The 21653-nt window shown below is 42.9% G+C and overlaps 1 long non-coding RNA gene across 1 annotated transcript; it reads right to left on the reverse strand.

The window, feature by feature from the left end:
* Positions 1–3600: 3600 nt before the first annotated feature.
* Positions 3601–21628, reverse strand: LOC140626706 (uncharacterized). Its single transcript, XR_012025745.1, has 3 exons — positions 21364–21628; positions 20598–20766; positions 3601–4246 (listed from the first exon to the last, which is right to left on the reverse strand). It is a non-coding gene; the product is annotated as an uncharacterized lncRNA (long non-coding RNA).
* Between the last annotated feature and the right edge of the window lie 25 nt (positions 21629–21653).

Consider the following 21653-nt stretch of genomic DNA (forward strand, 5'->3'; position numbering starts at 1 on the left):
ATTCCAAATATGAAAATCACAAGTATTTTCACTGGCTAACCTTTTTCTGGGTCTGGTTGCTATTATGCTAAACCGGAGGTTCTGCAAGCTTGGCATGCATCAGAATTACCTGCAAGGCTTTAAAAACAGGCTACTGGGCTCTACTCCCCCAGTTTCAGATTCTGTAGGTCTGGGCGGGGCCTATGAATGTGTATTTGTAATATTTCCCAGGTGATGCAGCTGCTGGTAGTCCTGAGACTACAGTTGGAGAATTTCTGCGTTAAATGGGAAGAGCCCAGCCTTTACCTGCAGAGAACACTGGAAAGGTCAAGGAGCTCTAGTGAGCCAGCTAGCTGCTCACTGCTTGGGGATCAGACCCAGGCTTAATTCTCTAACTCCATACTTCCTGTACAAATTCTCATGAGAATAGAGAAATCGAGGGAGATAAAGTTAAAGATTTTTTTTTTGCACTGGCTTGCCAGTACTCTGGCTGTGTCCATGCAGGCAGAGGTAGAAGGAGCCTAGTGAGTTGGTTACAAAGGGTAAACTGGGCAAATGGCTTGTCTTCACTATGCCTTAGTTTCTGAATCTACAAACTGGATCTAATGTTATCTGCATTAGAAGACCGCTGACAAGCTTACACAAGGAAATGCACTTAAAATTTAAGAATCATGACAGGCACATAGTGAAATACTCAACGAAGGGCAGATATTATTAATTTATGGTGTGCTTTGAGAATTCACCCTTGCAAGGAGAAAGGGGCATGCCATGTGTGAGGAACAATGCATGCCAGACGAGAAATGAAATCTGATTGCAATGGAAAATGACCCCAACCCTAAGAACATGGGATGCCCCCTCACACACACACCACCCCAGACAGCAATTTCTTCCAGATACAGTTCACCAGACTCAATTCTGGTGGCCAATGTCCTTCAATTTCGTTTATATCCAGTCTGAATATGCTCATCCATCCTGGACTGTAGTTCCGGAGTAGAGCTTGGAAAATAGAAAAATCCTGTCTCTTTGATTGTGGATTTAAGATGAATCATTCCCTTTTTTGGTTGGCTTTCTGTCTGAGAACAGGCAGTGATTAAGGCATAATTTGATCTTATATTTCAGTGTGTTCAAATGCTTATTTGACATAACAACAAAGCACTCTTTATGGCTAACCACAAAATTCCCACCTTCTGCGTGTATATGTGTCCCACAGAGTGAAATGCAGAACAGTAATTAATAATATTTATGAGGAACTCACTGTGTGTCCAACCTTGAGCTGGGTGCTTTGGGGAGCAGAGAAGACTTGTAGGATATAGAGTCTCCTCTCCCCTCTAGGACCTGCCTTCTAGGTCTTTGTCAGGCGGTAAAGGTGAACATGTAAATTAATTATCGGGCATTGAATTATTAACTTGTGTTTTTGAAACCTCAGCATGGAGTGTTTTTCCTGCTCATTGCAATCATCCAAATCCTATACATATTTTAAATGCCACTTTATAAAGAGCCTTTTCTGTGAGGGCTCTGGAACAGGAGGGAGGAAACCCAGGAGCTGGCCCTAAAGGGTCTACTCTAAGGGCCACTTTATTCCCATCTCCCCCCATGTGGGCAAAATCACTTGGGGATCTTGGATAACCTGCTGGTTCAGGGGTCCAGGTCATTCTTATCCCATCTTAGTGATTTTTTTTTTCATCTTAGTGATTTTTGAATGTAACCATGAAGCAAGCAGTCAAAAGTCTCCAAAGTGCTGACCACGGCAGGATTGACATGCCAAGGCCCCAATTCATCATGAGCTGCAGGTGGCAGACTTCGGGGTTCAATCTTCCAGGGGATCCAGAAGCAGAGTCAGCTTGGGATGGAGCCCCCAACAGTCCCCCCAACCCCAGTATGGCGGGAACGCAGCCCTCAAAAGGCAAGCATCTTGGTTTTCAAACCATTGCAAACATGTGACTTTCATCTTGAATGAAAGATTCACATATATTTAAGGCATAACGTCATAAACACAGACATTATTTTATAAAAATAAATATATGTTCACATGCATATGTGAGGCAAATGGGTAATCAAGTAAAGCCTCTGTTGTCAACCGGGTTATCTTTCCTTGTAAATGGAAGGTGTCTATAATATGTAATAAGGCTATTACGAATGTTGGAGACTAAAGTCATAAAACCTCCAATAAAACAATTCTTTCTTACTCGTGATCCTCCTGAGCTGAGTCATAAGAAAAGTAAATTTAATAAAAATTTTCACCAAGTGCTTTTCTCTTAAACATATGATATTATGTAAAATGAGCAAGAAGGATGCAGAAAGATGGGAACATAATGTCCCAGGGAAATTTGTGAACCTGCTCACAGCCTGATGTGTGTAAACCGATGACACTGGAGAGCCTGCCAGTGTCCCCACGTCGTCCTCCATCGGGGGTTCTCCGATCACACTCTGGAGGATGCTCATTGATGGCCAGGAAAAGGGTTCTGAGTCAAGTAGCATTTACTAGATATCTGTGGCATGTCTGGACTGTGCTCTCTGCTTTCCCACATAGTCTTGCTTTTGATTACCAAGTAGCCCTATAAAGTGACATTATCCCTACCTTACAGATGAGGAGACAGAGGCTCAAAAAAGCTGAATAATTAGGAACAAGCAGATACAGAATTCCACTTGTGTTGAGTTTCTGACACTCCCAGAATACCAGGCTGGACATCTGTGTACAAGGAGGGGCCTCCTTTTTGGCAGAGACACAAAGGTAAGTCCCTGGACACTCAGAACACTGGCCACAGCCCAAATATTCAGAAGGGATGAAGTTGTAGGCCACTGTCAGGGGAAAAAGCCAATTAGAAAATGAGTTTCTGATTCAAGAGGAGGATCCTAAGCTCCTGGATGAAATATCCAATATCACATAGACCAATCAGTGTTGGGGTCTGACCCAGCACTTGTATCAGCAAAGGGGGAATGTTGCAGGTGGGACCAGAGCCTGGTGGACTGCTCAACATCCAGGTGGCTCTGCCAGGGCTGCTCACCCTGAGACACTAGGGATTCTCAGCTGCAGAGTCTCTACTGATGAAGTCTATGTTTTCCTGCAACACAGCCTGTGGTTGAAATTTCACCTAGGAGTGGAAATAGAGTAGAAAGCCAGGGGATGTCTCCCTGGACACGCTGGGGTAGGAGGCCAGGGTAGTTGATGTTTATCCAAAGGGAGCATTGACCCAAGTTTCTTGGGAGGTGAAGGTGGGTCAAGCCAAGGTGGATGTAACAGGAAAAGGTTGTGGGGGCTAGATGCCTTGCCAGGTGGATATCTGATCCCTGATGGAGAATGGCCTTGCCTGGCACTCCCTTGAGCCTCCTTCTCCTCCCAGCCCCCCTCACTGTCCCTGCTGCAGGGCACCAAGGCCAAAGCAAGAATCAAACCACTCTCCCCTTGCCCATGGAGCCAGAGGCCCCCCCCCCCCACCAGATTTCCAGGGGTGGAGGGTTTTGTAGCCTCTGGGCATTGGCTATGATCCAGTGCACATTTTTCTGTACCCTCCCTTCTGTCTCCTGTCCTCAGGCCTCTGGATATAATAGAAGCTCCATCCTGTGCAGGGATGAATGAGAATTGATGTGAAATTTATTTTGTAAAGCTGAATTCTTGCCCTATAAGGTAATGGGATTCATCGTGCAGAGTTCGTAACAGCTGTGCCCTGGAGAGGGAGGATGGCACCAGGGGAGTGGCAGCCACACCACGGATGCCACACTCACCCAACTTCTAGCTTCCACTCCCTCCTTTGCTGGTCAAATGGAACAGTTTTTGAAAAGGGAAAAGAGTCACTGAAAATAGTGAATTTTTGGATATTTGGCTTTCTCCATATGAAAAAGGAAATCACTTTTAGAACCTAGGAGAGTTGACTGTTAGAGTGTATAGGGTGGCGACTAACTATAAAAATAGTAAATATTCCATGTTTCACAGCATCTGAAGCACCTTTGCTGGGTTACTTTGGATATGAACAGCTGCTATATAAAGTAAGTTCTGGAGTCAAACCTCAGACTTTTGGGTCAAAGTTGGCACATTCAATGTTATAATGTGAAAGCATGAAGGATAAGGAAAATCACATCCTGGATTCTTCCATTGAATTGTCTTACTTCCTCTTGGAACTAGGTTGACTTGGGACTCAGAGCAGTGTGTTGGGCTGATGATTCCAGAATGCTCTTCTCCAGTAGAATGGTCCAACATGGAGCACTGGTGGCAAACACATGGCTTCTGGCTTTGACCACTCAAGTCACTTCATGAAGGCTGGGCTACATCCTGCAGGAAATAAGTCACTTGCTTACAACCACACAACTGAGAAGTGGTGGATCCACCAGGGCTTTCAGCCTGAGAACCTCAGTTGTCTCCAGACACAGGCTGGAGTCAAGCCCTATGCTTTGTGTATCTTCAAGACCCCGCTCAGGGCCTGGGCACACATGGCCAAGGTGATGCTAAAGTTAAATGGTTTGGACTCTTGGTAGAAAAGGCAAGGGAGAGAGATTGAACTTCACTAAGGACTACAGCAGGAGTGGAAGGGACTTAGCTGACCTGGCAGGGTGAGGGAAGGAATAGACTTTCATGAAGAGGGACGCAGGTAGGTGCCGAGGGCAGGGATGAAGGAAAACTCTAGTGGATATCCAGGGTGGAGCCGGAAGAGCCTGGTCGGATGTCCAGGGTGGGGAAGGTCTCTGGAAACTGGCCTATGTAGGGCTCTTTGCTAACGAGGAGGACTGTGCCAAGGACTAGCTGAGCATCAAGCCAGGAAGGCTTCCTGGTGGTGGTAGCAGTAGTGGTGGTGATGGTAGTGTGTGTGTGTGTGTGTGTGTGTGTGTGTGTGTGTGATAGTCAAGCTCTGAAGTAGGATAGAGGAAGGAGAGTGTGAGAGCCATCCTACATTACTGCCAGTCTCCTGACATGCCTTCAATATGTATAATTATGTCCGCATGCTCACTGTATTACTTCCCACACCTAGCCCAGGGCCTGACACACATGTTGGCTATGTTAAAAGATGTTTGTTGGCTGAACAAATAAGTGAAACATTTGTGAGCCTGTTCCAGTGGGCTCCATGCTGGATACTGTAAACATCACCAAGAACACGAATGTGGGGGACACCTGCGGCGCCCCTCAACTGGGTAAGTGTGCGATGCGGACAAGCGCAAGAGTGCCACTCTCAGGGCACATTGGAGGGGAGCAAGCACCCACCACGCCAGCACCAACATTTCTCTACTGTCTGCTCTTCCATCTTCCAAGCGAAATTCCCAATTTTAGTCCTTTCCATTGGTAGCTAAAGAGACACTAGATCAAAACTTTCATTCGAAACTGAGAAAGTTTTTGGAAGTCGACTTTACCTTGACCTTGATCTTCTCTCTGGGAAAAGCTATACTCAAATATTTTTCTGAACACATGTTAAGAGCTGGGTACTACTGTTCTATTTCATTCTCAAAACAAACCTGGTCACTATTACCGTGAAGGAAATGAGGCAAGAAAGTGTGGAGGAGTCACTTGCCCAAGACCACACAACCAAGAAGAGGTGGCCAAGGCTTTTAGCCCGACAGCCTCAGAGCCCATGCTAGTTTTCAGCCACTCTGTGTGATGCATCTCTACGGCATACTCCTTACTCTTAAAAGAGCTTCCTGCCTCCTGGGGAAATGCTGACCACTCACTCAGGTCCGTGTGGATACTTTTTCACAAACAGGCTAAACCTGAAATTCAAAAGAATGAGTGCCAGCTGGGTGCCAGGCACTGTGTTGGAAGTGAAGGAGCCTAGGACTGGGCAAGCTGGCCTATCAGTTCCTTCCTCTGAGCGGTGGAGATTTGTGTGCTTACTCCCGAGGTAGTGTGTGAGCATTAGCAGGGATGATAAGGCAGGCTTGGTGTTTTGCAAACTGCTTCACACACAGTTAGAACTTAATGCATGTAGAGTCTTTTATCAAGCTGGTCTGTGGTTGCATACTCTTGAGCTCATGGAAATACTGGATTCTACACCCCTACAGAACCACCTTCTTGCTGCTACTTAAACCAGCAATCTTCCCTCCCCTTACCCCAATACATGCGCCCCCAATCTGCTGCTGCTGCATTGGGCATGCTTTCAAAGTCTCAACTCTCTGGCCAGAGTAGTCTTCTCTTAAGTGTTAGATTATTTATTTTGACTCTTCAGTGTCTAGGAATAGAAGACAATCTCACACAGTATGTCTTTGTGGAATATTATCTGGGAGGTAAATCGGTTGATTTCATACCCTGTTAGACATTTCATGTCTGTCATGCCTGGAATACAGAGTTGGAATACATTTGTACTAATTAATTGAGCTAATTGTTACATATGTGGGGTTAGGGCCACTTGCATTCGTTATTTAAATTTATGCAAAATAGATGGAAATGGCACAATCATCATACTCTTAAACACAATTATAGTGCTGGCTCTCGCCCAAGAAATGTGTTTTGAAGACTGAATTGGAATTCTCTGAAAGCTTGGCTTTTATCAACAGAGACTTAGTCTAAACCTCTTAAATCATCTGTTCCACTGGTTTCTATTGTAGGTTTAGTATCTGAAATGCCAATGGTCTCAATTGTCTTTCTAGTAACCCCACTGGTCCAAGATGGAGATGCCAACAGCTGGAGGGAGAGAGAAGGCATTAAGACAGATTTAAAAGTAAATACGCTTTACAATACAGGCACAATATACAATTAAGTGATAAAATCTACAGAGAGGTCATGCTTTAAGCAAATATGATAAATAAAAAATTCAGCTTACAAAACAGATTAAGGAACGAATGATCATATTAAAGATGAATGCTTTGCTCTGCAAAGTAATTTACTGTAGGGTACATTAAATATCACCTGTCTTGGTATATTTAAACTATAACTGCCATTTGAAAATTAAGTAATTTATACACAGATTTTCAGGGGATAATCTAAAGTCATCTAACATCAGGTGTAACCCATACAAGATGTTTTATTTATGACTCCATTAGAATTATGGATCGGGGATGGCCCTGAAATGAAATATAAGAGGAAGTGCAGACTCGGCATTGCCTGGAAGACTCGGCACAAGATAATATGGTTATTTTTCTCTCTAAAACACATGTGCAATGAACAAACGCCACTCGAGAAGTGGAGGAGCTAAAATATTTGAGGACATTTGAGAGAAGGTGTTATGATTCAACCTGCAGAAGAAGAGACCAAGGGGACCTGGGTAAGATGTGGGGGCGGTGAGGGCTTGATGCAGAGGGGTGGTACCAGCTTGGTGCAGGGCTGATGTGCTGCTGGTGGTGGTGGCTGACAGTGACAGTGACATGCATGAAGAACTTAGTGTTGTAGGAACTGTCTTGCGTATTTTCAGTGGATGATTTCCTTCAGTTCTCACTTTTGAATTGTGGGACTATTATTCATGCTCCCCCTCCTATTTTTTTTATACCTGAGGTAGCTGATGCTTAGGGAAGTGATCCAAAAACTGACTTACAGCTAGAGGTTGGTAAAACCAGAAAAACCCATTGCTTCCAACCATTATATATAGAAAGTTAGAAAACTTATGTGAACCCAAGAAAGACTCATCTGTGAGAATTTTAATCAGTTTAAAAATTCTAATACATAGCTAAAATTTTCAAGATACTATTTGTTGGCAGCGTATGTTAAAAAGATTTTATTTGTTCATTTGAGAGAAAGAGCACACCCATGCATATGTGACATGAGCAATGGGAGAGGGACAAGTAGATCCCGACTTGGGGCTCAATCCCACGACTCTGAGATCATGATCTGAGCTGAAGTCAAGAGTTGGACACTTAACCAACTGAGCCACCCGGGCACCCCTAAAAAAAAAGCATACTTAAAAAAGGATTGGCTCTTAGGTGCCTTGGATAATGTAAAGGAGGATCAGGGTAAGCATTAGAGAATTTTCCAACTTTCATGTCTGGTGAATCTATAGCAATGTAGTGGCTGTATTTCTACAGGGAGTATTGAAAGTTATCCAGAGATCTAAGTCTTCAGATGTGCCATTGATACCTTTTGCTATGATTTAAAATAACCATAGGCTGTGAAATAAAACATAGATTCTGTGGTTGGCCAGAGTTTTATTTATTTATTTTTGCTTTTTTTGATTTGTGAATTGTTTAACAAAAAGTCTCACAAAACTATAAAAATGAAATTATATTTAGTTACATGTCTAAGGAATCTCATCATGGAAAATAAAGCTACTCTACAAATCCAGGTTGCTTTGGAAATTCTACCGGACAGAAGTGCTGAAGCCCCTCTAGAAGCTCCTCGCATGCTGGTAAATGAGCCAGTCACTGTGAAGTCTTCTCTAGCCAGTGCTGTTAGGAAGTACCTCTCATTTCAGATACCATGTAACTATCTTTTGACCATCTGCCTTGTTGCCCGGCCTCTCTGTCTTTATTATCAGCCTCATGATTGAGTGGTTTAATTTCGTTATCATGAAATGTCTTTCCATTACACCAGTGGTTTTTATAATTTGTACTATATACTGTCATCTATTTTGGAAATTTTAATTTGGTAAAAACCACTCTAATGCAGTGTGTATGAAAAAACTCTACAAGAGAAAATTATACTGTATTGATTTCTCTGGATCTAATTGTTCTCCTGGGTCCTGATAAATTTGACTGTGTCTGTTTTTCTCACGTATACTTGTACAAATCCACAGAATTGTTAATAATATTTTATATCTATACAATGCATTTTTTGGGTCTGACTGAAGATAGTTAATAGCTTGAAATGCCGATTCTGTTGTATTACAATTACTCAGTAGCCAGAATAGGAAATATTTTTGGTCTGAGAGCAGTTTTTAGCTCCTTGTTTGTAGATCTTGTTGAGTTTTTTTTTAATTTTTATTTATTTATGATAGTCACAGAGAGAGAGAGAGAGAGAGAGGCAGAGACACAGGCAGAGGGAGAAGCAGGCTCCACGCACCGGGAGCCTGATGTGGGATTCGATCCCGGGTCTCCAGGATCGTGCCCTGGGCCAAAGGCAGGCGCTAAACCACTGCGCCACCCAGAGATCCCGATCTTGTTGAGTTTTTAGCTTCTTAAAGATAGAAGGTTAGTGGTGGAAATAGGTCAGGATTATTTTATCAACTACTAGAGCATTTTGTTTATATGAAGATTATGTAAAATTTTATGGTAAAAGTAGTCAATTTATTTTTTAAAAAATACTACAGTCTGTGTCAACATAAACCCAAATAGTTGAATTCAGTTAATTTAGGGGAAGATTCAATAATCTTTAGCCTTGAAATCTTGTTTGGGGGTGGCCTGCTTTGGGGAAAAGAAAGAGAATTATCTTTTTTATGAATAGAACATTTTTTCATTTTGAAGTAACCTATTTTGTCACTGATGTTGTCTTATGTCTAAGGACAATAGTTTCCCAGCATTTTTTAGGTTTTAATAACTCTAAAGTATCTTCTTCTATCCTTTACTTTCAAATTTTATTTAGTATTTTGATGGGTCTCTTGTAAATAGAACCTGAGTTTTTTTTTTTTAATTACAGTCTAACAGCATCTCTCTTGAGAATTTAGTCCATTTACAATTAATGCAATTTATTTTTTTTAAGGATTTTATTCATGAGAGAGAAAGGAGGCAAGACATAGGTGGAGGGAGAAGCAGACTCCTCATAGGGAGCCAGATGTGGAACTCCATCCCCAGACCCCAGGATCACCATCTGAGCTGAAGGCAGACACTCAACTGCTGAGCCACCCAGTGGTCTCCAATTAATGCAATTTATAATACCATTTACATTTTTGGATTTAATGGATTTATATGTATCATTTAGAATTGTTAGAATTATTATTTTTTTCCAAACTTTTCCTTCATTTTGATTCCCACTTTTTTTGCCAAAAATATTTTCTTTAAGTGAGATTGTTGTAGAAGTCTTCTGATTGTCTACCAACATGTCATGGCTGTGTTTTGGCAATGGCCAATATTGTCCAAAGTGGCTCAGTGCTTTAACAACCTTCTTCCTATCTGAAATGTCCCTGTCTCTAACTTTCAGGGCCCCATGGGGACCTTTTTGACTCTTACTTATCTCCACATTGTTGAACTGGCTTATTCTCCCTCATTCCTTTATTTGTGTAGCCTGGAGCCTGGTCTTCTCTCTGCGTCTAGTCCCTTTGAGTTACACTTTACTTAATCTGTGCATCTCTTTGATTCTGTCATCCCATCATCTCTGGGTGCTGCTTTTGTGGTTCTCTTGGCTCCATGTTTTGAAAGCTGGACCAATCTTTCCTCTAGGCTTGGAACTGGCCCCAGGATCTCAGGACTGAATATGGCTGCCTCCTTCCCCAATGTTCTGGATGCTTCAGGGGGCAGAGAGGATAGTTTTGGAGAATGGACATGTTTCCCTTGTCTACTTCTCTGGTTTTCATTTCTGGCCCCTCTTCTGTGAACAGCAACTTCCCCCAGGATATGCTGAGAAATTCCAGAATCTCAGAACTGAGTTCTTTCATTTTCACTCTGCCGATGAAGGTTTAATAACTCAACCAGAATTGAGGGACCCACTCTTTAAGGTTAAGAATACAGAGCATTAGCTTGTCTTCTCTCTGTCTCTCCTTTCTTAAGCTAGAAGCCCTCTAAGGCATTCTATCTTATCTAAATTTCTGAAGATATTTTAAGAAGTTGGGCTTCTTACCAACTGTTTGTGGTAGATAGAGATGCATTCTTCTGTTTATTAATCCATTAATATTTATTGAATACAATACCTTCTAGGTGCTGTTGTAGACACCAGGACAGCATATAAACAGCAAAGAAAAACTAATAAGTGAACAATATTTCTGCTTTCAGGGAATTTACATTTCTTTTTTTTTTTTTTTAAGATTTTATTTATTTATTCATGAGAGACACAGAGAGAGAGGCAGAGACACAGGCAGAGGGAGAAGCAGGCTCCATGCAGGGATCCCGACGCAGGATTGATCCTGGGTCTCCAGGATTACGCCCTGGGCCGAAGGCAGACGCCAAACTGCTGAGCCACTCAGGGATCCCCAGAGTTTACATTTCTTGTGAGACAGAAAAGTACAAATAAATACACATATAAACTTACAGGTACTAATTATTACTCTGACAAATAAAGTAGGGTAATTGGTTAGGGAGTGATGAATGTGCATTTGAGTGTACATTTTGCTGTATAGAGTAGTCAGAGTAGGGAGTCTTAGGAGGTGACACTGGAGCAGAGGTCTGAAATAGTGAAGGAGTAAGAAATACAGATAGCTAGGAGGACTGTCCCAGGCCGAGGGAACAGCAGAGATGAAGGAGCCAGAGGAAATGTGTGGAGACAATAAGAGGCCAGTGTGCTGGAACAAGCAAGGGGGAGACAGGGACTGAAGGCTCATGAGACCCACTGCATTCATTTCATAGGATTTAGGTAACATCTGTATACTGTCAAAGTATGTCAACATTGTACCCATCCAAATCACCTGAGGAGGTTGTTAAAAATATAAAGTCATAGGCTCTACTCCACACCTTAGTAAAAATCTCCAGTAGACTTGAGAATGTGAATTTTTAACAACCTTCTCTGGTGATTCTTAGGAAGCCACACCAGCACTGCTCTGCAATCTGGTATTTGGAGGCCACTGTGTTTGATGAAAGTTTAAAAACTGCCTTTTGAGGATGTCAGCAGGAACTAGAAACCCTGGCAGGATGCATGCCCACTTTCTGCCCTTTTGGATAACAGCTGTAATGGGTAGTTAGGAGGAAGAGGCATTTGGATCACAAAGCATGTTGAATGATGTGAAGGGGGGTAAGAAGCAGACTAGAAATCCTGGTTGTAAACTTTTAAGCTAAGCGTACACTTTACAGCCCATTCCCAAGATCCTGTTGGACATCACGAGTGCAACAATTTATCTGAGCTAGAAGGGTAACCATTTTTGATATATCTTTCAGGAGGTTTAGCAGGTTCCCTGGCAATCAGGAGCCTGCCAATAAGAAAAGATTGTATTTCTTATTCATTTTTCTCTTCTATTAATGGAAACAAAGCCAAGTACAATCTAGTTGAAACCCAGAAAATGGAGAAGAACTGAAGTATATTTTTTGTAGTGAGTTGAATGACGGTTTTCCAGAAGATATGTCTATGTCCTAACCCCTAGAATGAAGAACTTGTGAATATGATCTTATTTGGAGAAAGAATTGTTGCAAATGTAATTCAGTAAAGGATCTGGAGAGATCATTCTGGGTTATTTAGATGGATCTTAAGTTCAATGACCAATGTCCTTAAAAGATACAGAAGAGGAGATGTAGGCACATTGGAGAAGCCTACATGAAGATGGACGTAGAGCCTGGTGTCCGGCAGCCACAGGCCAAGGAACACCAGGGTCACCCTAACTGGAAATGATGAGGAAGAAACCCCAACCCCATAGTCTTCAGAGGGTGATGGGCCCTGCTGATGCCTTGATTTTGGACTTCTGGCCTCCAGAACTCTCAAAGAATACATTTTTGTTGTTTTAAGCCACCAAATTTGTGATAATTTGTTATGGAAGTCATGGGAAAGGAATACATTTTCCTTCACCTTCTAATGCTATCTCGTGACAACTGTGGTCCCTTCAGCTCTGGCCTGTTTCAATAGTTACTCAATTGTGGTCATACTTCTGTCCTGTTGTCTTTGAGTGGTAGATATCTTTTTATATGCCATTTGAATTTGTAATGTTGTTTTCCTTCTTTTGATACAGGTTTCTTCCTTCTCCTTTCTTAGCATTTTCTTTTTTGTTCCAATGTGTCCAAAGAGATGCTTATTTCTAGGAATTTGCCTTTTCTCTGGTTGCTGATACCTCTCAAAACCTTCAAGAAAGGGAGGAGGTTGACTTCTACAATGAGAGGTGTGCTTTCTAGGTCTTGGAGAACTGAAGACTCTAATAGTTCTCTGAAACCTGGAAATTGTCATCAATGTAGGGACAGAAACGCTTACAGAAATGCAGATGGCGATAGTGTTTGGACTTGTCTGGCTCTCGTTTGGTATTAGCTGGCACGTAGCTCTCTGTCCGAATTCCTCAGACTGACCTTCAAGGCTGCCACATTTGGACATTCTTCCAACTTTCCCAACTTCTGTCTGTAGTTCCCCTAGGTGTGCCTTGGCTCTCATGGCTTCCCACATCTACACTTTCCCTTCCTTCCTGTCTACTGGCCAGATCTCTGCTCATCCTGAAAAACTCATTCTAAATCTCATTTTCCCCAGGGAGACCCTCTTGATTCCCCGGCCTGGGGTAATATCTCCTTGCTCTGGACTAACTCTGAGACTAGTCAAACTCCAAGGCACCCCCTTTCCTTTGTAATTCCCCTGTCCCTGGCATAGTGACCCACACTTAGTAGGAATTGCCCCTGTGGACTGAGTCAACCCTGACCATGATTTTTTGTTTGTTTCTTGCTTGGAAAACTGCTAATTCTAGGAAAAGATGGCAGGCCCCTTTTCTAATCAGATCCCCAAACTTGGTGCTGTTCTGGGATACTTAATTGTTTCTCGTAGATAGTTAAAGTCTACTTAATTTGTTTCAGCCCTAAACAAGGTCTCTAATTCACAGAAGTTCAAGCAGGCAGTAGATGGGTAACTGGCAGTTGGAGATCTCTGCCAAGGCTTGGGCCAGCAGGCAGATACCTTGTCTAGCATCCTTACCTGTCTATGCACCAGCATGGGTGTTATGGGGGCACTTGAAATGGCAGTTGGGTCCCTCCTTCTCTAGCAGGCCGGGAGCTGGGGAAACAGAAAACACTAGGACATTGTCCCTGCTCAGGAGGGCCTTGCTGTATCATCACACAGAACCCAAAGATTCAGGCTGATAGCCCCTGGGATTCTCCCCTGCTTGGGTGAGAGCACAGATGCTCCAGGTCAGGCGGGTGAGGGGGAGGTGGCCTAGGGAAGAGAATGGCTGTGAGCCCAGGCCCTAGTTAGAGGGACTGCCTCAGAATCACTGTGTCCTTGTTCACAGCATCTTGGCCTGGCTTTTCATTCCTTTTGCCAGCAGCTAGCATCTCTGACTCCTGTCTGCCCCTGTGTCCTGCCTACTGGGATTCTGGATCCCCTTCTTCCCTCCTGTAGCAGCATGCTCTAACTTCCGGGACTGCCCTTTTTCAGTTGGCATTGTCTTGACAACTGCTGCTTCTCTTCTGCCCAGAGGCCGGTCAGCCAGGGGCAAAGGGGACCCGTTGATTCCATTCCTAAAAATGGACATTTCTATAAATCCATCCTGAGCCAGAGTTTTGCTCATCGTGAGAAGATGCCCCCATCGGAACGTGGGAGAGCTTTGGTTTAGTGGGGTTTGGATTCCTTGTCAGTGTTCATCCGCATCATCTCACTGCATCCTGAGAAAGGGAACAATTTGGGTCCATTCTGTCCTAAAAAACTACAGCTTAATACATTTTTTTAGGTGTGTGAGCTAGTGATAAAAGTTCTAATCTCTGCAAAGCAAGAGAAGAAGTGTTAATACAGCTTGGGAAAATACCCTTCCGTCCTCAATTTCCTGGCACGCTCCAGTCCCTCGCCAATGCAGAGCTTATCTCACCAAGGCAGTGGATTCCAGAGTGACACTTCTTAGACCAAGAAATAGAATCTATTTTCTCTATGCCTGCAGTTTCCTTGCAGTATTTTGGAGAGGCATTTAGATTCTCAGGGGGGAGAAACTTTATTGATTTGGATAGCTCCTTGTTCCTTGTCTCTTTCTTTCTTTCTTTCTTTCTTTCTTTCTTTCTTTCTTTCTTTCTTTCTTTCTTTCTTTCTTTCTTTCTTTTTTCTTTCTTTCTTTCTTTCTTTCTTTCTTTTCTTTCTCTTTCTTTCTTTCTCTCTTTTTTTCTTTTTCCAGTTTTACTAGAGTCATTGGCTTTATGAGGGCATCAGAAGGGAATCTAATTTTGAGAGAGGAAAAGGAAATGCTTGGAAAGCTCTCTCTGGAAGGAAATGGCAGTATGTTGCTATAGAGCTGGATGCCTCAGGACCATTCACTGGAGTCATTCTCCTCATACCTTTTGTTAGGATGCTCAGCCTAGGGAATCCCATGTGGGTGCTAAGTGTGGGTTCAGTAAGAGTGAAAGCCTTGTCTTATGAATGTATGTAACCTCAGCACCTCGTCTGTTTACTGGGGAGGCTTGTTGAAAGAATGAATAAATAATTGCATTGGAAATAGGTCCAGGCACAGGTTGTCTTTAGACCCAATTGCCTTTCCTGTGTCATTAGGTGTTTAGGTAGGTTTTTATTTATTTATTAAACATTTACTAAAAACCTCCAGAGTGATAAGGACTTTGCTGAATGCAGAGGGAGCAAAAGTGAAGAAGGCAAGGTCCCTTTTTAGAGTGTCTTTGGTTGATACCTAAAGAACATTTCCACCAATAACTCTTCTGAAGTTAAAGCACAATAGCACTTACTCAAATATTTTGAATTAAAGTCATCCCCACTTCCAGAGCTAGAAGCAGATCATTCAGAAAAGACCAATGGCTAGGATTCACACACACACACACACACACACACACACACACACACACACACGGTAGGGACTAACCCAAAGCAGACTTACAAATATTCATTGATATGTGTAATTTTGAATTTGAAATCTTTTCTGTTTTTATTGTTCATATTTAAACTAACTTTCAGAACTGGGGTGGGAGCAGCAGGACATGTAACCCAGGCTTTGGAATTTGGCTCCCGGTTAGAGGTCATCCTGACCAGCCTGTTCACATCATCTTCTTCAATATCAATGTCCCACTCTAGGGTTGATTTGGCCAGCCTTTTAAATATTATGTTTTTTATGTCATATATGATGTCATTAGGTATGATGTTTTATGCATTATTTATACACAGTAAAATTCACCCATGTTAAATATACATTTGATGGATTTTGGAATCATATACTAATTTGTAAACACCAACACAATGAAGATATGGACTATTTTCCTCAGTCCAGAGATCTTGTGGATGTCTTTGGAGTTAATGCCTCTCCTGGTGCCTGGCTCCAAGAAACCACTGATCTTCTTTCTGTTTGTATAGTTTTGGTTTTCTAGAAATTCATATAAATGAAACCATAGATTACATAGTCTTTTGTGTTTTCTTTATTTCACTCAGTATAATGTTTTAGGACTTGATAAAACAGATTGCTGGGCACATCTGGGGTATATTGATGCTGTTGGTCCAAGGGCCATATATTGGGAACCACTGCACTATCCCCCACTCTCTCCCAGAACACTTTACCATCTTTCAAAGCAGGGCCCTATCAAAGTGCCAGTGTTCACTTTTCAAAGGGGAAATTGAGGACATTAGGGGATCCATGGGCTATAACTCTCCTTCTGTGGAGCTTCTTCAATAAGCCTGCCTGTTGGGGGACTCTGCTTGCCATCACAGAGCAGAGACCTTGAGTTATCGATGGAAGGGCAATGATTCAGCACCTCATTCTTGCCATCACTGCTGCAACCCTCGTTATCCGCAACCTAGATGGTTGTGGTCAAGTATAGGATCCAGATTTACTCATTCTGCTTTCTTTCCTATCTAACCGCAGCCCTGAGGCTAGACTCGGGGGCTCTTTGTTCTGTCTGGGGCACCCCAGCTCTGCTCCTTGACTGTGGCCAGTGCCCTTGGTGCTTCTCTGAGCTGTGACCTGGAGCTTAACAACCTTCCTATTCCTGAAGGACAGTGTTAAGGTTAATGGCAGGCCATGGGCAGACCTGGGCAAAGAATAAAGAGAGGGCCCACTTTGGAAATCATGCCAGACTCAAAATATCTCAGTGCCATTCCCGACCTCTGCTCTTACTGGCTGTACAATCTTGGGCAAAGACATCTCTCTTCACTTGGCCTCAGTTTTCTCAACCATACAATCATGATAATAAATAATTAAAGTGTGATCATAAAGTTAAAACGATCTTATAGAATTATTCAACAGACATTGAATATCCATCTCATGCTAGATATTGGGCAAGATGGTAGAGCTAAGCTGAATAGGACTCAGTCCCTTCCCTTCACAGGTGTGATGGAGGATCACCTGATTTGCATAGTGAAATACATATGTGGACATGCTTTGTATTGTACTGTGTAATTGTAAATTCAATAATTAATGGAGGGATGGGAAGGAAATAACACATAGGCTGGGATGAGTGGGATTCCTTGAAGAGTTGATTTGTCAATAGGTAATTTCCTATCCATTATAATGATCTGGAGAGTTTTTTTAAAAGTATGAACACAGGGGCCCAAGTCCCAGCTATTCAAATTGAATTGGTCAAGAAGGGTGTGGGGTCTGGACATTGTTTTTTAAAAAAACCATACCAGATAATTCTAATTAGTATCCAGGGTTGAGGTCCACTTTACTTCATGATTTGCCCACCCAAAGGGAGAAGAGATTGTTGCTTCTGAGTACGGAGATAAGGTTTAACCAGGAGTCACTGGCTCCCTTGCAAAGTGACCTTGCATCTCTGTCCTTAACTCCAGGGCCCTGTGTCCCTGAGATAAGTCCTCATTTCTCCACTCCACATTGGAATTCAAAAGAAGGTCCTTGAGATCAGAAGGTGATGAGAATGTCTGAAGAGCCAGCTTATTATTTACCACAAACCCAAGACAGATGGAACGCTCCAGAGTATTCTTACAATAGCTGAGTTGCCAAGGGAGGAAAATGAGTAAAATTAATCAGCAGCAGGAAGGGAAAGGATGTTGTGGAGTGGTGAAGCAATTAGAGCCACGTTTCAGATGGGGAGCCAAGGCCCTCGGACCAGCACGGGGATGCTTGGAGGAGGCTGCAAATGTGGCCAGCAGGGCCATCTGTCTGAGACCCCGGGAGTCTGAGAACTTTGTAGGCAGAAACCAAAAGCAAGTTGTGAGTGCTTCTTGTCCTGGTACTGGCTGTTGCCCGTGCCCTCTCCAGGGAGACACTGCAGGTTCCCCCTGTCTCTGTCACCAGCCTACTCTGTCCAGGGCAGGAAGGGTAACAACAGCATCAAGGGTGAGGCCAGGAAGAACCAAGATGGCAGGTCATCTGTATGCTTTACCTGTCAGTCTTTTCTATAGACTGTGTTCTATATAGTTTGACATCTCTTTGCCCACCTGTTCCCGCTGGGGCTGGAGTCCCTCTCTGAATTTGTCTGTGACACTGTCAGTGGGTCAGGAGACTGCTCTTTTATCTATACCCCAACAGTGGTCCCAATGCCTATGGCAAGACCACCCTCTCCTCTCATGGCCTACACCTACCTGTCTCCTTCCAGGTAGCATAACTACTTTGAACTCCTTAGATTGTAAAATTGTTTGAGCTCACTGCTGCCTGAGGCCCAGGGACCAAAGATTTGAGCTGCCTGGCTGGAGTCCAGGATTAAGCCTCAAACTGTGAGAATGGAGATGAGCAACTGATGGACATATTCACTAGATCCTCATTGCAGCCAGGTGAGTGTCCCCAAGCCCACCCTGCCTGGACTGGATTCATTGTTTCAGGGTGTTTCTGGGGATGTGCCCTGCATCTCTCACAGACTAAGTATGACATTTCTCCAGGGCATCATCATCCCTGCCCAGGGCACCCTGACCAGCAAGCCTTTGAATGCAAATGAGATCATGAAAAGTGCTTTGTAAACAGCACAGTACTCTATGCATGCAAATCATTGTTACAAATGGCACACTTACTTGTTTGCTGTGAACTTTCTTCCTGCATCAGCCTTGCATTGAGATCCATCAACCTGGTATCTTAAGTGGGATGACTCATGGCAGACATGTTTTAAATGTGGTAGGCTGAGCAAGGTGGCAGGCACTGAGTTCACCCACTCACACTGCTCACCATCCCCAGCTCTGCTCTTTGGATACAGTTTGTCTCCCCATTCCTTACTGTGAGGGGGAAAACCTGTGAGGGTGGTTTTTAACCTTTCTTTTTTGCATGCACATCATTTGACCAATTTAGTTGGTCTCTCTTTCTGTTCCTTCCTTTTCCCTGAAGCTCTGTTGTAGTGACCATGTCCCTGGGCTCCAGTGTTTTGTGGCAAAGGAAGGATCAAATTACATGAGTTTTCCAATCATAGCCCACAAGAACTTAAGCATCGAGATCTGCTGGAAGATGAAGGTGGATATCTCATAGGCAAGGCTGGACCCCTTCCCCCAGCACAACAAAACCTCTAAATCTGTATCACATTATTCAGTGTGCTTTCAGGAAACATTTCATTTGAAGAAAGGATTACATTGATGTTAGATTTGAGAATAATGAAGTCTATAAGGAACCTATCAAACTCAATACCTAAAAAAACAAAAAATCTAGTGAAGAAATGGACAGAAGACATGAACAGACATTTCTCCAAAGAAGACATACAACTGGCTAACAGACACATGAAAAAATGCTCAACATCACTCAGCATTAAGGAAATAGAAATCAAAACCACAATGAGTTACCACTTCGCACCAGTCTGAATGGCTAAAATAAGCAACACAGGAAACAACAGATGTTGGTGAGGATGTGGAGAAAGGGGAACCCTTTTATACTGTTGGTGGGAATGCAAACTGGTGTAGCCACTCTGGAAAACAGTATGAAAGCTCCTCAAGAAGTTAAAAATAGAGCTACCCTATGACCCAACAATTGCACTAGTAGGGATTTATCCAGAGGATACAACCATAGTGATTGGAAGGGGCACATGCTCCCCATGATTGTAGCAGCAATGTCAACAGGAGCCAAACTATGGTAAAAGCTCGAATGTCCATCAACAGATGAATGGATAAAGAAGATGTGGTATATACATATACATATATTTATATATATTTATATTTATATATGATGGAATATTACTCAGCCATCAGAAAGGATGAACTCTTGCCATTTGCAATGACATAAATGGAGCTACAGGGTGTTATGTTAAGCAAAATAAAAATAAGTCAGAGAAAGACAAAGACCATATGATTTCACTCATGTGGAATTTAAGAAACAAAACAGATGAAAATAAAGGAAGGGAAGGAAAAATAAAATAAGATAAAAAGAGAGAGGGAGGCAAACCATAAGAGACTCTTAACTCTGGAAAACAAACTGAGGGTTGTTGGAGGGGAGGTGGGTGGGGGGATGGGGTCACTGGGTGACGGGTATTAAGGAGGGCACTTGAAGTAATCAGCGCTGGATATTATATGCAACTGATGAATCACTAAATTCTATTCCTGAAACTAATAATACAGTTTATGTTAACTAAATTTATTTATTTATTTATTTATTTTTAATTTTTATTTATTTATGATAGTCACACACAGAGAGAGAGAGAGGCAGAGACATAGGCAGAGGGAGAAGCAGGCTCCATGCACCGGGAGCCAGATGTGGGATTCGATCCCGGGTCTCCAGGATCGCGCCCCGGGCCAAAGGCAGGCGCTAAACCGCTGCGCCACCCAGGGATCCCCTGTTAACTAAATTTAATTTAAATAAAACATTTTAAAAAAGGGAGGATAATGAGATTAAATAATTTCCAATTTTTGGAGCTCGAATATTCTGTTTTCTCTTTTATATCCCTGCGTGTTCTTGGGAAAGTTACTTAATTGTTCTGAACCTCAGAGTATCTGTAAAATGAGACTTATCTCGCAGCAGTGTTGTGAGGACTAAAAGAAATACATGACTAGTTCCAGTGAGAAATAGGTTACTGATCAGTGAAGATGAACATCAGTATTTAATACATGTGTGGTCCTTCTGCTTTATTAGATGTGTAGACTGAGATCCCACAAAACTGTGACTTACCTGAAGTCACAGCATTGGAAGTAGCAGAGCCTGGAGCAGAAACTTGGGCCACTGCCTGTATCCCACTGGCTTCACACCAGGTCTCCCGTCTTATGTGGATATGCATAAGACTGTGGCCTGTCTTCTTCTCCTTTCTCCTTGCTCTGCTTTGAGTCATCTGCCCAAGCTCCTAAGAAAAATGAAATCATATGTATGTTCATATGAAGTAACGACACTACTAACCTCATTCAACTTCCAGAAGAGCCTAGTGAAGAAGGTATTACTGAGCTTTCTATTTCTGAACCAACCAGCCTCATGTCTGTCTTCAGGTCCTGGGCTCTTGGCTTTTCCTTCTCCCCAAAGCACTTTTGTCCCGCACATCCATGTAATATTGTTGGAGAGGTCGTCTTGGAACACTCTGTAAAGAATCACCCTTACCACTGCCTCTCCTCTAAACTTGCTTTGTCTTTCTTCATAGAACATAACACTACTTGGCATGGATCTCTGTGTTTTCTTTGTTTATTACCTATTTCCCCCAGTAGACCATGGGCCGTGAGAGGGCTGGAGCTTTGTCTCTTCTGACTATGTGCGGATAATAAGTGCCTGGAGCCAGGAGGCAGTGAGAAAACATTTCATAAATTACTAAATGAATGGATCCCATTTTACAGATGAGGAGACCAGGGCTCAGATGCTGTGCATCTTGCTCAGGGTTACCAAGACCCAAAAGGCAGATTGGGACCTCAGCATGATTCTGCACAGGCAGTGTGTCCCCGATCATCTAGATTACCTGCTTTAGAGTATTTCCTGGGCCATATGTAGGGTCCCCAAATTCAAGTGTGTTGTTGATTGTTCTGGCTGGTGATTCCAGTCTCTCAAGGCTGAGACAGTTCTAGATCTACTCCTGTCCTCATTCATGTCACACTGTCCTGCTTCTTGCAAATAGAGTATGGCTCTGTAGTGAATCCCATGTGCCAGCTGTTTTCCAGACTTCACACCCTCTGTTTGGGGGTGCGGGCTAAGGAGGGTGGGAATGAGGGGTGGTGGTGCCTCCATCTCTCTCATCAGCTCTGGGTTAGA

This window comes from Canis lupus, chromosome 38 (assembly GCF_048164855.1).
Source record: "Canis lupus baileyi chromosome 38, mCanLup2.hap1, whole genome shotgun sequence".
Classification (NCBI taxonomy): Eukaryota; Metazoa; Chordata; class Mammalia; order Carnivora; family Canidae; genus Canis; species Canis lupus.